The sequence below is a fragment of the Ixodes scapularis genome, unplaced genomic scaffold (genome assembly GCF_016920785.2).
Source record: "Ixodes scapularis isolate PalLabHiFi unplaced genomic scaffold, ASM1692078v2 PGA_scaffold6__148_contigs__length_123643588, whole genome shotgun sequence".
Lineage (NCBI taxonomy): Eukaryota > Metazoa > Arthropoda > Arachnida > Ixodida > Ixodidae > Ixodes > Ixodes scapularis.
Window position 1 is genome coordinate 74661361 of NW_024609881.1, and position 13551 is coordinate 74674911.

The 13551-nt window shown below is 47.2% G+C and overlaps 1 long non-coding RNA gene across 1 annotated transcript in view; it reads right to left on the reverse strand.

The window, feature by feature from the left end:
* Positions 1 to 531: 531 nt before the first annotated feature.
* LOC120836694 overlaps positions 532 to 13551 on the reverse strand; it is a 32096-nt gene continuing 19076 nt past the window's right edge. The window contains exons 2-3 of the long non-coding RNA XR_005714721.2: positions 2739 to 2847; positions 532 to 598 (exon numbers count right to left, since the gene is read on the reverse strand). This is a non-coding gene — a long non-coding RNA (uncharacterized LOC120836694). The remainder of the gene's footprint in view (positions 599 to 2738; positions 2848 to 13551) is intronic.

Consider the following 13551-nt stretch of genomic DNA (forward strand, 5'->3'; position numbering starts at 1 on the left):
ATTGCGTTGTGTTTATTTTTGTACAGCCGGGAACTTGGCCTGCGTCGACGGGCGACGAGTTTCCCAGCTGTAGATGAGCAATCTAGCCAGTGCAGTACAACCGCTAGCCTGGGGTTCTTTCACTTGCACCACGCAGTAGTGATGCACGACCGCACGCCGGTACGGCGCTCATCCAGATCGAAACGGGCAGGGGTGGGGATTGAGCCCAGGATCCCTGAGTTCTGCAGCGCGAGCTTTCGCTCCACGTGCTCCGAGCTGGTGTGCGCTAACCACCTCGGCCACCGATCCCCCCTTTCTTTTTTTCAGCGAGGCAAGCTTAGGCGGTTATATTTCCACTCAACGCTGCCACCACACTGCCGAACATCTGTTGTGATCACAACGCGAAGAGTTGAGAAACCGATTTTTATGGAGCGTCTTAGCTGGGTTCGGAGTGTTAGCACAGGCGCTGACGATGTTTGACTCTTACCTCGTGGCGAGGTATTCTTGTTATGTACTTTTTGTTTTGCCAAAGTAGGTGCACAGCTGCAGAAACGGAGAAGCAGAGAGGCCTGCCGTCCACCGCCTTCTTGTACTCTGGGAAGGTTCTCAATATTGACTTCTGCAAGAAGAGAGGCGCGAAAGCAGGTTTCTATATAAAAAAAAAATAAAACCCTCTTTACACGCCGTAATGGGGCCGTCTGCTGATTTTTCACTAAACCGCGGAGTGAAAAGTACAGTGAAATGACAGGATACAAAGAGTAGGGAGGCCTTCCAGTTGTTCCTCCTCAAGAATGAAGTCCCTGGATCCTAGGAAAGTACCTCTATTGCCTTCCCTGTCTACAAAATATTTGGATCGGCTTACTAAGAATGGAGAGGTTAAGGAGAAACTGATTGTTTCGTGAACCAATATGGCGACCCCACGGAGAGCTTTACGCTACTTTTCCCATAATCCAACGACTTTACTCAAGAACAACAAAGAAGTCCTTCGCTTTTATCGCAACCAGCGCGAGCGATTCCTGCCTTCGATACCACCTCGGCGCCTCTTTGACTTCGAAGGTGCACTTGCAACTGAAGCACGACCAAAGGCAACGTGAGCGTACATGCGGCCTGACCGCCTAGGACAGAATCTGCGCTTCTTGTTCGGTCCAAAAGGGCTAGGTATTATTTAATCCTTTTTTTTTTTGCTACTCTTATGCAGTGTCTTAATATGTATATCTCGGTAAGCTGACTGTGAAGTATATACGACCGCGATGTGATAATCTAAGTACTGCGAATTCCACGCACTCACGCAACGCACAGTGTCGTATCTCAGGCTCTCTTTTTAGTTCGACATATTTCTTCTTTTTTCAAAGGATGTCGTTACTTTTCCGTATGGAGGGGCTATAATTTTAGGAAGTCGCCTCATCACGGGTCACGTGGTCATTAAAAAAGGCGAACCGCAGTCTGGCGACTTCTAAGGTGCTCAGATGTTGGTATTGCTTCCCTTATTTTCGGTATGGCCAACTCAAGACAGATAAACTTAGCCATTCGAAAGCGCGAGAAGAATTTCGTTTTTCGATTTCTGACTTCTCGAATATTATATTTTGACAACGCTTCAGATCCGGCCCAGGATGATCATCTTCCAATGGTAGATTTGTGGCAGCGTTGGCACCGTGAACGCCTTGCAGCTACGTCCCTACTAGTTTATTAAGGTCGGCGGATCTTTGCGGAAGCCCGCAGCAGCGCGCCACTTCAGTTTCTTTTCCTCGGCGCTGCGCATGCGCGGCGAGGTCGCCGGACACCCGAGCCGGGTACGGTCGGTCGGTCGGTTGTTTACGCGCGGGGGTGACGGGCGATGAGTGCATCTCGTACGCTCCTACATCGAATGGGTCAGGTGGGACAGGTGAGACTGGAGTGTGACAAACGCGCTGCCATCCCTGGTCCCTCGAGGAAAGACGACCAACAGAACAGCGGAAAACCCGAAAAAGAAAGCAGCTGCAGGGTTAGCCCTGTTCATTTTGCCGTGGTGGATTATTTATCTTTGTACAATGCGCGCCTCCATGCAATAAAACCAAATCAGTCCAGGAACGCGGAGTTCCTTCTTTCTATTTGTTATATATACATAATGTGCCTGAGTTGCTTCTGATGCTAAACAGCGACTGTAGTGATTAGACGTCGGAACACTCGATTGACTTCACCAGATCAAACTCATTCAAGTTCAAGCGCCGTTTCCGGCGTTTCGTTTCAATAATAGAAATCCATCGAGCGAATGCCGATTTAGAGCTTGTTGCACGAAGCGCGTATTCTCTTCCTTGGGGGATTTCGAAAACCGACCCGGACCTAGAAGGGGAATTATCCATTAGCTGAGAATGTGCGAAAGAAAGCCCCTACCAAGAGCGGGGCGGGCGAGCGCTTGAGATTCGACTTTACTCACAACTCCACCCGTGCGCTAAGTTTGGCAGCGCTGGCTTTAAAACAGTCCTGGCTATGACTTGACTCGGGGCCACGGCTGCTTGTCCACACTTACTAAATATGTATGTTACTTCGTGGACTCCACTCAGCTTCTAGGAAGTCGGCTGCAGTGTCCCGCGCTCGAGCCCTTCGATTAAAAAACCACACATCCAGTCGTGATAATGAAGCTCGGGCTCCATACAATCCTCGTCGAAAGACAAGAAAATCATCGTTAGCTGGACTTTGTCTCTACGCGTTTCAAGGCCGTCTCGTCTGTCCACTGGGGAACGCCGAAAGGTGGCTATTGTCCAGCTGTTCTTGCAACCCACCATGTTCTCAATAGGATTAGGGGGAGAATGCCAATCAGCTTTCCATTTATTTATGTCGTTTAGATTTCCAGTCGAGTTATGCGTGCTGATGCCTGCCACGTCCGCCTCCCTGCAATAAAAAAATCTGTTTATTAAAATAAAAATGAACGCTGCTCTGTAGTCACTGGAAGCTTTAGCAACACCGGGTGTGGCATACCAAGTCCATGCAACCTACTTCGTGATTGGTTCGTGGGCGTTTTTGTCGGCAAATTCCGTCATGTCATTGGCTGAGGATCGATAATGAGATGCATGGGTGTCGCTACGCTCTGCGTTTCGTAAGCTTGCAGTAACTCTCACAGGAGGAGCGTTTAACAGAACAGTCAATAACGACGGGGCGTAGGGTGAACGAAGAAACGTAAGTATAAACAATCTCCGCTCAGTCTTTAGAAAAAACATTGCGATGCTCGGAAACAAAAAATTATGCCAATGAAAGTCTGAACTGAGAAGACATCATATGCTGTGAGCCACGCATGTAAAATAACGGCACTTCAAAGTTTTGTCTTTTTTATCTGTCCAGTTTTAATCCACTCAGGTGACTTTTTTTTTTTTTTTTTTTTTTTTTTACGTTGAACGCGTTTAGGGTTTGAGAGTCTCGAAGGAGGTATGACAGAATTCCACTAAACACACAAAAAAGCGTTACGAAATGTGTGACGCACATATTAAAAAGAAAACATATATACAAAAGGGTTCAATATTCATGGAGTCATAAAGCTAGGAGACAGGACGAAAGTTCGGACATCCCTCAGCGCAAACGGCAGTCAGTACCTGAGGATTCAAATCCCGACGCTTTACTTCTGTGCCAAGAGGAAGGCTTGTTAACCAAATGTTGCTTAGTTTCATGCCAAGTGCAGAAGCATGAGTAACCACGTCGCCATATTGCACGACCACATCACTTTATTTCATGCCACGATAAAAAGCTAGTGAGGTTCCAATATGCTTTATGAGAGTGAGGAAAGGAGCAGAAGCAACACCCTCCGTGTATGTTTTTTTTTTTTTTTTATCCTCAGGTCCAAGATAGATCAAATTGTTTAGGAGTACCATAACAGCATGCACTGCCGTTCATTTACTTATGATGAATCTAAATAAAAATTGAAGAAGCGATGCAATTATGTGTGACTAAGAAATGCCTTTGAACGCGTGTTATAGTAGGAGGAATAAAACAAACAGTGCATTAAAGTCATCTAGCATAAAGTTCCGCCGAACGTGGTCTTTCACTGTAATAGTTAGAACGGGACGTCTCGGATTCTTAGACTGCGTAAATTCATTTTTTTTTCCTCATCAGGTGACAATAGCTACGAAGAAAACGATGCATCACAGTTGGCGGCATCCCATTCTACAACCTGGAAAAGTGAATCATATACGACATAATAATAAAACAAACACCTATCACATATGACCCTAACCTCCCCCCGCCCACACACACACACAGACACGCACACACCACCAAAAACAAATATCACGTTTGCGTTTCGACAGCTTAAGGTCAATCTTTTTTTGAGGTACGGCGGCACTGGTTGACGCTGTAGATGATACTTTCGCCGTCGCACTACGACTACTAGCCTGCCAAGAAAACGCGTGGTGCTCCGCTTCAATGATTCATCAGTGCCAGTACCAACGCCTGCCGAGCTCAAATCTGTCGTAAGTAAATACAAGTGCTCTCGCGTTCAATGTGAGCTGAAACTGTGGTACACGCTTCCTCGGAGCGCCCGTCAGTGTTTCAGAGATGTGTGGTTCCAATGTTACTGTATCTCTCACAAACGTCTGCAGAGCCGAAAAAGGCGTGGTGGGCGCGAGCACGTGCTTTGGAAAGTGCCTTCTCTGCGCGAGCTCTCGTGCGAACGAAGCAATCTGCGTAGTTGGGCTCACGCGCCCGTACATTTTTTCTGCACTGCAGACACTTTTGAGATGAATAGGTAGGAATGGAATGCCAGCTAAGGTACCATACTTCGAGCTCGGACAAATTGAGACGATAGACCTTCTGAAGACTGCGGACGCAAAAAGGACGGATCGGAAGCCTCAGGTCTGGAGAGCGCCTTTAGAGCGCGCGACACTACCGGGTGTCCCAAATAGTGGCCAGGCTCTTTAAATCGACCGCGAAATTCGGTTTCTTAACCAATCGCGCTACGATTTTGCACAGCGTTGCCCACAGATGGTGCATTTGCTTCCTAAACTTTTCAAAGAGCAAGCTTACCCGAGGAAAAAGTAAAGAAAGAAAAAGGCTTAACTCCTATGGAAACGCAGCGAAGCCACCGGTCTTCAAACAATAGGGCGCCCTATTGTTTGAAGTTCGGTAGCTTCGCTGCATTTTTATAGGAGTTCATCCTTTTTCTTCTTTTACTTTTTTCTCGAGTAAATTTGCTCTTTGCCAATTTTACACAACAAAAATGCACCATCTACGGGCATCGTTGCACAAAATCGTAGTGCGATAGGTTAAGAAACCGAATTTGGAGTCGACTTAAAGAGCCTGGCCACTATTTGGGACACCCCGTAGAACGCCGACGTGAGAGCGCGCGACACGAGGGCGCTGAGGCAGTAGAGCGCTAGACACTAGAGCGTATGTCACGAGAGCGCGTGACCAGTTGAGCGCGCGACATGAAAGCGCACCCCAGTTTTGCGAACACCGCAAGGTGTGGGACGTACCCGCGGCTCCATAGGCAGAAAACAATATTGTGCGACTCATGGGATCAGAGCATTGGTGATTTTTGATTGATTGAATATGCGTTGAAAAAAAAATAAAAACGGGTACGACTCTTTCTAGCCAATTCTTTGCTGACATCGGAGAGAAAAGGGGGCCGGGGAGTGTGGTGGGGCACATAGGTATCGGGAATGTCTGCAGATGGATGGAACAGCGCGTATAAAATTTCTTCACGGTCCTGTGGTGTGCCTCTCGGATATACCATAAACTATCTTGACTGGCATTTGGACACCGACCTACTTGCTGCCTATCTAGACGTCCCTCTCATAATTATAAATAGTATTGTAACGTCCATGACCGCAATGAACAAAGCTCGCCGCTAAAAAACTATCAGTAGAAAGCTCATCGAAGGAAAGCTCAGGATAATTTTATCGGATGCAGAGCTTTCCAGCCTTTCGACGGATACCGGAAAACCTTTCCTGCAAAACTGTGAAATATATCTAAGATTTTGTTTCCCAAATCCTAATTCGTTGCCGCTTCGGGTACGGTGAGGACGTCACCTTCTGTTGCTGATAGAGCACAAACTAAAGGCAATGCCCTTTTTGCATGTCTCAGAAAAGAGCTTACAAATAAAAATACTTGTTTATCGCTTTGGTGGCGAGGCTACGGTGCTTTACAAAACCGTAGCCTCGCCACCCTTGTTCTTAGGGAGTAGTCCAATCTGCTAGGGCCAAACGAGAATGCTTTGATTCAGAAATATACAAATACCAAGATTTCTGAAATATATGAATATCGACGAAAAACCGCCGCACAAACAGAAATAAAAGTTCGAACACAAACGTTTTAGACAGCACTACACACCGAACTTCTACACAAGGATAGTGCCGCGGGTAGTAAATTTAAAGGTTTGATTGTAGGATTCGTAGGTCAACTTTTTCCGACAAAGACGTCTACAGAGACAGAGCACCAATGCGTCAAGATCAACGCTACCAGATTCCGAAAAGCACGTAGGAGATGATGCCGGCCGCACCGGACGCTGTCGGCCTCGCCCCAGCGCTCTATCCCTCTGCTACGCTGACATCAACGCATATTTCATATTCATAGTCAGCACAGGTTCCCAGATTAAGCGTTTAGTACAATTATCATTGGTGACAATATATGAATGCTCGGCGTATGACACTTGCCACGAGAGTTCCTTTCCCGAAATTGTTCGAGACAACACCAAAATACGGGAAGCATGTTACATATGTTGCTTCTTTCCTTTTTAACGTTTTAAAATAATTTGAAATAAACGTTAGTGTTGTCGGTGGTGAGCTTTATCAACTCAAATCAAATAACTAATGAAGCTAGGTCAGCTGCAAAGCTTTTTTCTGCGGAAATGGACGCTATAGATATTCTTTTTTTTTTTTTCTTTCTGCGGTCAGCTTTTTGCAACAGTTCCGGGTTTGGCACACGCAAACATTTCGTCGACTCATTCCATATGTCCTTGCTGAAAACCGCGGCGTAAATCCCCCACCAAGTTCACATAAAACACGCGATGTCCGTACAAGTGGTAGGTCGGGTCGGGCCACCGTGGGTCGGGCTACTCGCGAGGGACTGGTTGTGCGCTCACGTGACGGGCGCTCTAAAGACACGCTGCGCTCTCGAGTCGCGCGCGCTAACGTCGCGGCGCTTTACTGTCGGCGCTCTAACGTCGGCGCTCTTGTGTCCTGCGCTCTAGTGTTGTACAGCGTTTTAGGTCATATTGATCGTGATATAGTACGAAGGACGTCCAAAACGTTATCGGCCTGACAAAGAAGGAATGCGAGCACAGACATCAGACTTTATTGTAGCATATGGGTACTTCCTAGGATTCCCGACTGCAAAAAGGGTGCATGATCACAATACGGTTTTATTGCGGCAGACACCTGCTTGTGGCAATCCGCGCAGTCAAGGTAAACGGGAGAAAGTGAAGACCCATTCGATGGTTCAATATTTTTCTCCAGCGGCGTAGACTCCCCATTTTCCCTGGGGGGGAGGAGGGGGGGTGCACGTTACCTTTTTGCCAGAACTGGAGATCGAAGCTAATGAAAGCACGCTGGGATTCCATTTCCCATGTACTTTGTCAAATAAAGGCAACGTGGGCGTTATTTTGTTTAAAATAACGCCCACGTTGTTTTAAACACCCACTTCATGGCAAGTAAACAGCGTCTGCCCGGGGGGCCGGGGTGGGGGGGGGGGGGGGGGGGGAGCTCTGCTTACTCCCCAGATCTCACCAGGGGAGGCACAAGCCCCCGATGCCCCCCCCCCCCCCCCTTGAGGTCTACGCCTATGTTTGTCTCAGAAAGGCCCGACTCCGGCCGGCCATCTTCAAGAACCTGGTGGCGTCGTAGGCACAGGATCCCCCTTCCTACAACACTGTGGAGAAGTGGCCGCAAACTTTAATCGAGGATGAGAGATCTTCGAAGACAACCCCTGCGTTGGCAGAGCTGCGGAAGTGAACGTGCAAGAAAACATCGAGCGCGTGCTCAATGAGCTAATGGCCGACCACCCAGTAAACATCTGCACCAATGCACAGGTCACAGGCATCTCCAGAAACCACAGTTTAGTGCGTCTTCACCCAACATTTTAACACGCACAAGGTATCCACCAGATGGGTTCCAAGGTTGCTCTCGTGTGAACAAGAACGCACCCGCTACACCACATCTACGAACAATCTTGAGCTGCTGAGGGCAGATACCTCAGGCTTTTGCGCCTAAATTTTTACTGTGAAAGAAAAATTGGTTCACCTCGATCTACGTGACAGCAAAGCCCATTCCTGACAGTGGAAACACTCCTCCTTTACCCCGCCGAAGAAGGCTCGGTCTTTTCCATTAATAGGTAACGTCATGGCAATGGTTTTCTGAGATTCGGAAGGTGTGCTGCTCAGCGATCTCCTTCAGAAAGGGCACACCATCACCGGGAGCTATTGTGTAACCCTGGATTCATCGCTTGCGGTATTCCATCAAGGCCAAACATCGCGGTATGTTGTGGATGGGGGTGCTGCTCTATTCGGACACTGCGCTCCAGCACCTCACTGTTGTGGCCAGTGGTGTAGCCACGGGGAGAGCTTATGGGGTTGTCAGCCCCAGTCACCTCACCCCCCCCCCCCCCCCCCCCCGAAATAATTCCTGGCTACGCCACTAGCTGTGGCGATGGCGGCCATCCCCTTCTGCAAGTTGTATTTCGTAGTAATGTATCCACCGCACTTCTGAGATCTGGCCTCATGAGACTATTTTTTCCTCCCACAGGTGAGAAAGAAATTTTCTTATCTTCGCTTTTGCGGTAATGATGATCTCAATGATGCTCTGACCCGCCTTTTGGAGCCGACTTTTTTCGAAGGGAATAAAGGCACTGGAGTATAATTGGATGAAGTGTATGCACCCCAAAAAAGACTATGTCCAAAAGTAGCGTAAGTTCATTCAGCTCTGTCGCCTCCTTCTGGGTCAGGCCGAGAACTTTTGGGACACCCCTCGTACTTTTTGTTCAACCGGTACGAAAACGTTTTGCAAACTAAGCATATACGTTTACGCGCCAAACTAATCTTCATGAGATATAAACTGTATGGTGTACTTTTGTAAAAATATACCGTAATACACGTTAATGATGTTCTGCTGGAGCTCACTCAAGACGTTCCAGTAAATCCTTTAGCAAAGACACCAGGCGTTACTCAGCAGCAGCCAAAATACCTGCCCCTTTAGACCTTCGTATTATATATTTGACGATTTGCTTGTCGTGCAAACAGAATGGCCTTAGCTGCACATCCGGCAAGTGGAGTTCAGTTTCCCCAAACACTCCAGCATGCAGAAACGTGAGCGACGGCCGAGGAGGGCAGAGGCACTTTGCATATCGGGTTCTTCAGAAACCCATATGCCCCAAAATGACTACGACCTTCCAACAACTCTGCTTGCAGACTCTAATAGCATAATGAAGTCGAGTTATCTTGACAAAACTATCTGAATATAACGTCTTTAATTTTATTCAAACACCACGCTTTCTTTCACCTATGGTTCTATACATATATATTCACCCCTTTTTTTCTTTTGTAACAAAACATCATCTTCATTGCACCTCGTATCACACTATGCCCGATCTCAGAAGACTACTGTCTTCGTGGTTTTTGTATCACCGGTTCAACCAGTCACGAACCTTGAATGCGGCCTGACCCTGCGCATATTTCTGTGCGCGATAGGCTTTAGCTGCTTGATTGTCTCCGTCGGTTCGTAGTGTAAGCTGTGGTCGAACTTAGGGGGAAGCTAAAGCACTTTTCAAAAAGCCGAGTTAGGGGCGGGCTTCTACGCCGAGACCAAGTCGTCTGCTTCTTGCGCAGGGGGTTGCGGTGACGTCAGAACGACGCTGAGCTCTGATTGGCTTGAATTAGAAGGTTGCTGGGAATACCCGGATGCTAGATGCATCGAGGTCTAACCATTTCTTTTTGTTAGGCATTATGATTTTGGCGTTCTGACATCATCTCAACCCCTGTGCAAGAAGCAGAAGAACGTGCGCTCCGCGTAGCTTTCTGTCCGGTGAATTGCGTTATGGCACTTATATGGGGCAAATTAAGTAAACGTAAACCGCATTTATCTTAAAAAAGAAATAAGACGAGCAGTGATTGCAGCCGGGACGTCGTCGATGGCGTCCACGAGCCAGCTTAGGGGCGAGTAATACCCCCGTCAGACGGGCTAATTTAGTGCACATCTACCAAGTGCACTTCAGCTCATCGAATGTCTCTTCAAGTGTTTCCGTGCCACACGGTTAAATTAGTGTCTCTTGGAAAGCGTAAATGCCTCCGCAATACTTCTTTCAATAAAGACACGTTACGAGACAACGTTACGCAAATTGACAATATTTATGGCGATTGGAAGATTCTGATCGATCACCACAAGTTAAGAGAAAGAAAAAAAAAATAACCGCATCTCCACGTGGTGAATGATGTTGATTGGGGCGAAGCTCTGGTGGTGCTAATGATACTGATTTTGTTCATAGGTAGTGCTGATGGTGCTGATTTTTTTTATTGCTCATAGGTAGCGCTGAGTTCCGGGTAGCGTTTCGACTTCTTTATTACAGCTTTATGGTCGGTGAAATGCAGCGCCCTCTCTTGTATAGACGTTGAGCGGCTACATGCAACCTTTCATCCATGACATCCCCAGCTCTTGAGTTACTACCACATCTCAGAGCCCCCTACTCGTCCCGCAGTCATGGCCGAGTGGTTAAAGCGATGGACTAGAAATCCATTGGGGTCTCCGCGCACAGATTCGAATCCTGTCGACTGTGCAAACATGTTTTTTTTTTTTTTTTTTTTAAGAAGACAGATGGGATGGCAATTGATGTGAGCACGGACGCCGGACAAGGCTAGACCCCTGTCCGGCCCTTCGCCCCTAAAAGACAAAGAATAAGAAGCAAACCCACTTAAAGCCGAGTGTGTTCTTGAGGAGGAAGCCGTGTGGCACACTACCCAAATGACAATACAGACGAAGTGCACTCCGATGAAGTGCAATAAATTAGCCCGCTTGACCGGGGTAAAGGGTACCCCGTTGTCCACGTCACTTTTGCTAGTTGTTCTCACCGCTCTCCTACTTTCGCCGATCCGCAACGGGTGAGCCTATGTCGCATTTAGAATTGGCTACTACGAAGTTCCTGCTAATGAGATCGCAAGAAAACTTATGACACATAAATGTTAAGGTGTCTGCGTTACAACTTTTACAGTTTGTTCGAATTTAAAGGGTAACTGCAAAGAAAAAAAAAGTGTTTTCTTAAACAGCCTAATTGGGACAACCATGTCACAAAACAAATGTTCCGCGAAAAAAATATTTTTTTTTTTTTTTGCAATATTTACGTCACAGGACGTAATTTAGTCGGAATCAGAACATCTCCACATTTGAAACTCCCGCTCTTTCGACCCCCGCGGAGAAGAACTACGCCCCGCCCCTCACTCTTGGATTTGCTCTTTTTTGTTGACTTGGCTGCTGAGTTGAACGACGCCGCGTCTCGACTTCCGGTAAGATCTGGCAACAACGCACTCTAAACAAGGCGCCGGTATTGTTTTGGTTTGACGCTACACGAAAAGCTGCGGGGTTTGCGAGCACATAGTGAAGACGTGACCGGGGAAGTGCCCCTCTGATGTTCCCGGAAGACGGAAAATTCATAATCGTCGTGTGTGCTTTGAAAGCGAAGGGAGTCACAGGGTCCACGAGAGTGCAATTCTGTTTATTGAACAAGTTCAATACATTCGCTTTTTGAGGAAGCTTAACCTTAAGTATGCACGGCTCTGCATCATGCCCTCACTGTGTATTTCCCCACAACATAAAAACCATAAAACACACTTCAATTCATCATTATACAATAATTAACAAATACATACATCTTTATATAAAATCTAAAAGCCAACGTTCACGACAGCGCTGCGTTGACTTCGGCGATCTCGTTCCGTTTGGTGCAACACGGCGATGCGACAAAGAACTGAAACGTTCGTGGTGTGTGTGGTGCAGTGCTTGGAAGTAGACACCCAACACGGAGCGCAAATTGGCTGTTGTGGGGTTGAGGTTAAACGGGTTCAGTCCCGTCGTCGTCAGCTGATCCACTCAAACTGGTTCGGGAGGACGCAGCAAGCGTCTTTAAAAGTAAATCTTCCTTCGTTCCGTTTCAAAATGTGGAAGTATCCCGACGCATACCGTGAGTAAAAAGCTGCGGGTGTTTTCAACAAAATTACGTCGTTTTAATTGAACAATGAACTCCGAATTGTTGTCCTAAATCTGCCGTTTTTATCTTTCGTGTCTGCGTTTGCACAGCGACGTATTGCGCTCATCGTGCGGTGTGAATAAATTTGGGCAAGATTTCCTACCTGCCCACAGATGCATGAACCGAGACCATTTTTTACGTAGTGAACATAGTGCTTTTTTTTATTTTGAGAAGAGGCGTTGAGCATTTATTACGGTACAATCACTTGAAAGTTCAGGAATTGGGGAGGGCGAGCAAGCTTTCTGCACTTTGTCTCTTTGCTCTCCGGCACTGCCCCTAGTTTCAAGTTTCAGTAGACATACCTACTAGCAGGTACAAACTGCTCTGAAGCAGGTAAAAGACAGGGAAGTCGGGACGGTGCGGACTCTGTGTTTCGCGCTTTTCGCAAGGTGACTGGGGAAGTGCTTTTGCAAGGTATGCGGAATATGCAACCGATTTTGTTATCCCCGTCGTTTGCGTCTCTCCAGCAAAACGAATACGATAATCTACAAAGCCGCGATCACAAGCCAAGATTTACGATAACAGTACATATTCATTCAAACAATTTACGTAATATGGTTCGAAAGCCGAGAAAACAGAAGTCTGTCGGCTAACGCAGAATTCGAACGTCCAAGGGCTTCTGCGGACAGCTATTACGTAATCACCTGGCTGTGCCAGGTTTTTTACGAAACAGCTGTGTCTGGTCGCGGATGTTCGATGCACCCGGGGCACCCGGTGCGAATCTCGACGGCCTCCGGAGCGATATGACAAGAACGTAACTGGACACGTTTGTCACTACGCGAACGCTCGATTGCCTCCAGCCAAATAGCATTCCTTTCGGGGCGACATGGCTGCTGGAAGGCTCGCTGTCGGGATCACTCATCTGACATCTCCGAAAAGTCAGCATTTGCACGCGCAAGCGCAAAACAAAAAAACAAAAAACACGCTAAGCAAGCAAAGAGGAAAACGAAAGAACCGCGTTATGAAAGCCAAAACCCCGCATCGCTTCCTATCACTAACACCTGCGACAGCTGCTAAACACAGATTACTTCACTTCAAGAAATCTCACTGAAGCACCTGGGTCAGCACGAAACACTGGTCACTTGGGCGAAACGATTAGTCGAGGTAGGCGAGACAGGCGGTAGCGGAGACTTCGGCGGCCATGAAAGAATGGTGAAGCTTTTGTTTGTTAAGGTATGAGTCCAAACGGAAGTGCCCGTCTTCTAAACCTTTTGTAAAGAATAATAACTCTCATCACATGGGTTATTCCTTAAACGTAAAAATATGCCGCTCAAAAGGAAATGGCAACATATAACAAAGGTTTAAAAACCAAGATCTAAGCTGTCAATCAAACACTTAGCCAATGAGAAGTATAGCTGCCGATTGGGATTCAACGTCACGGAA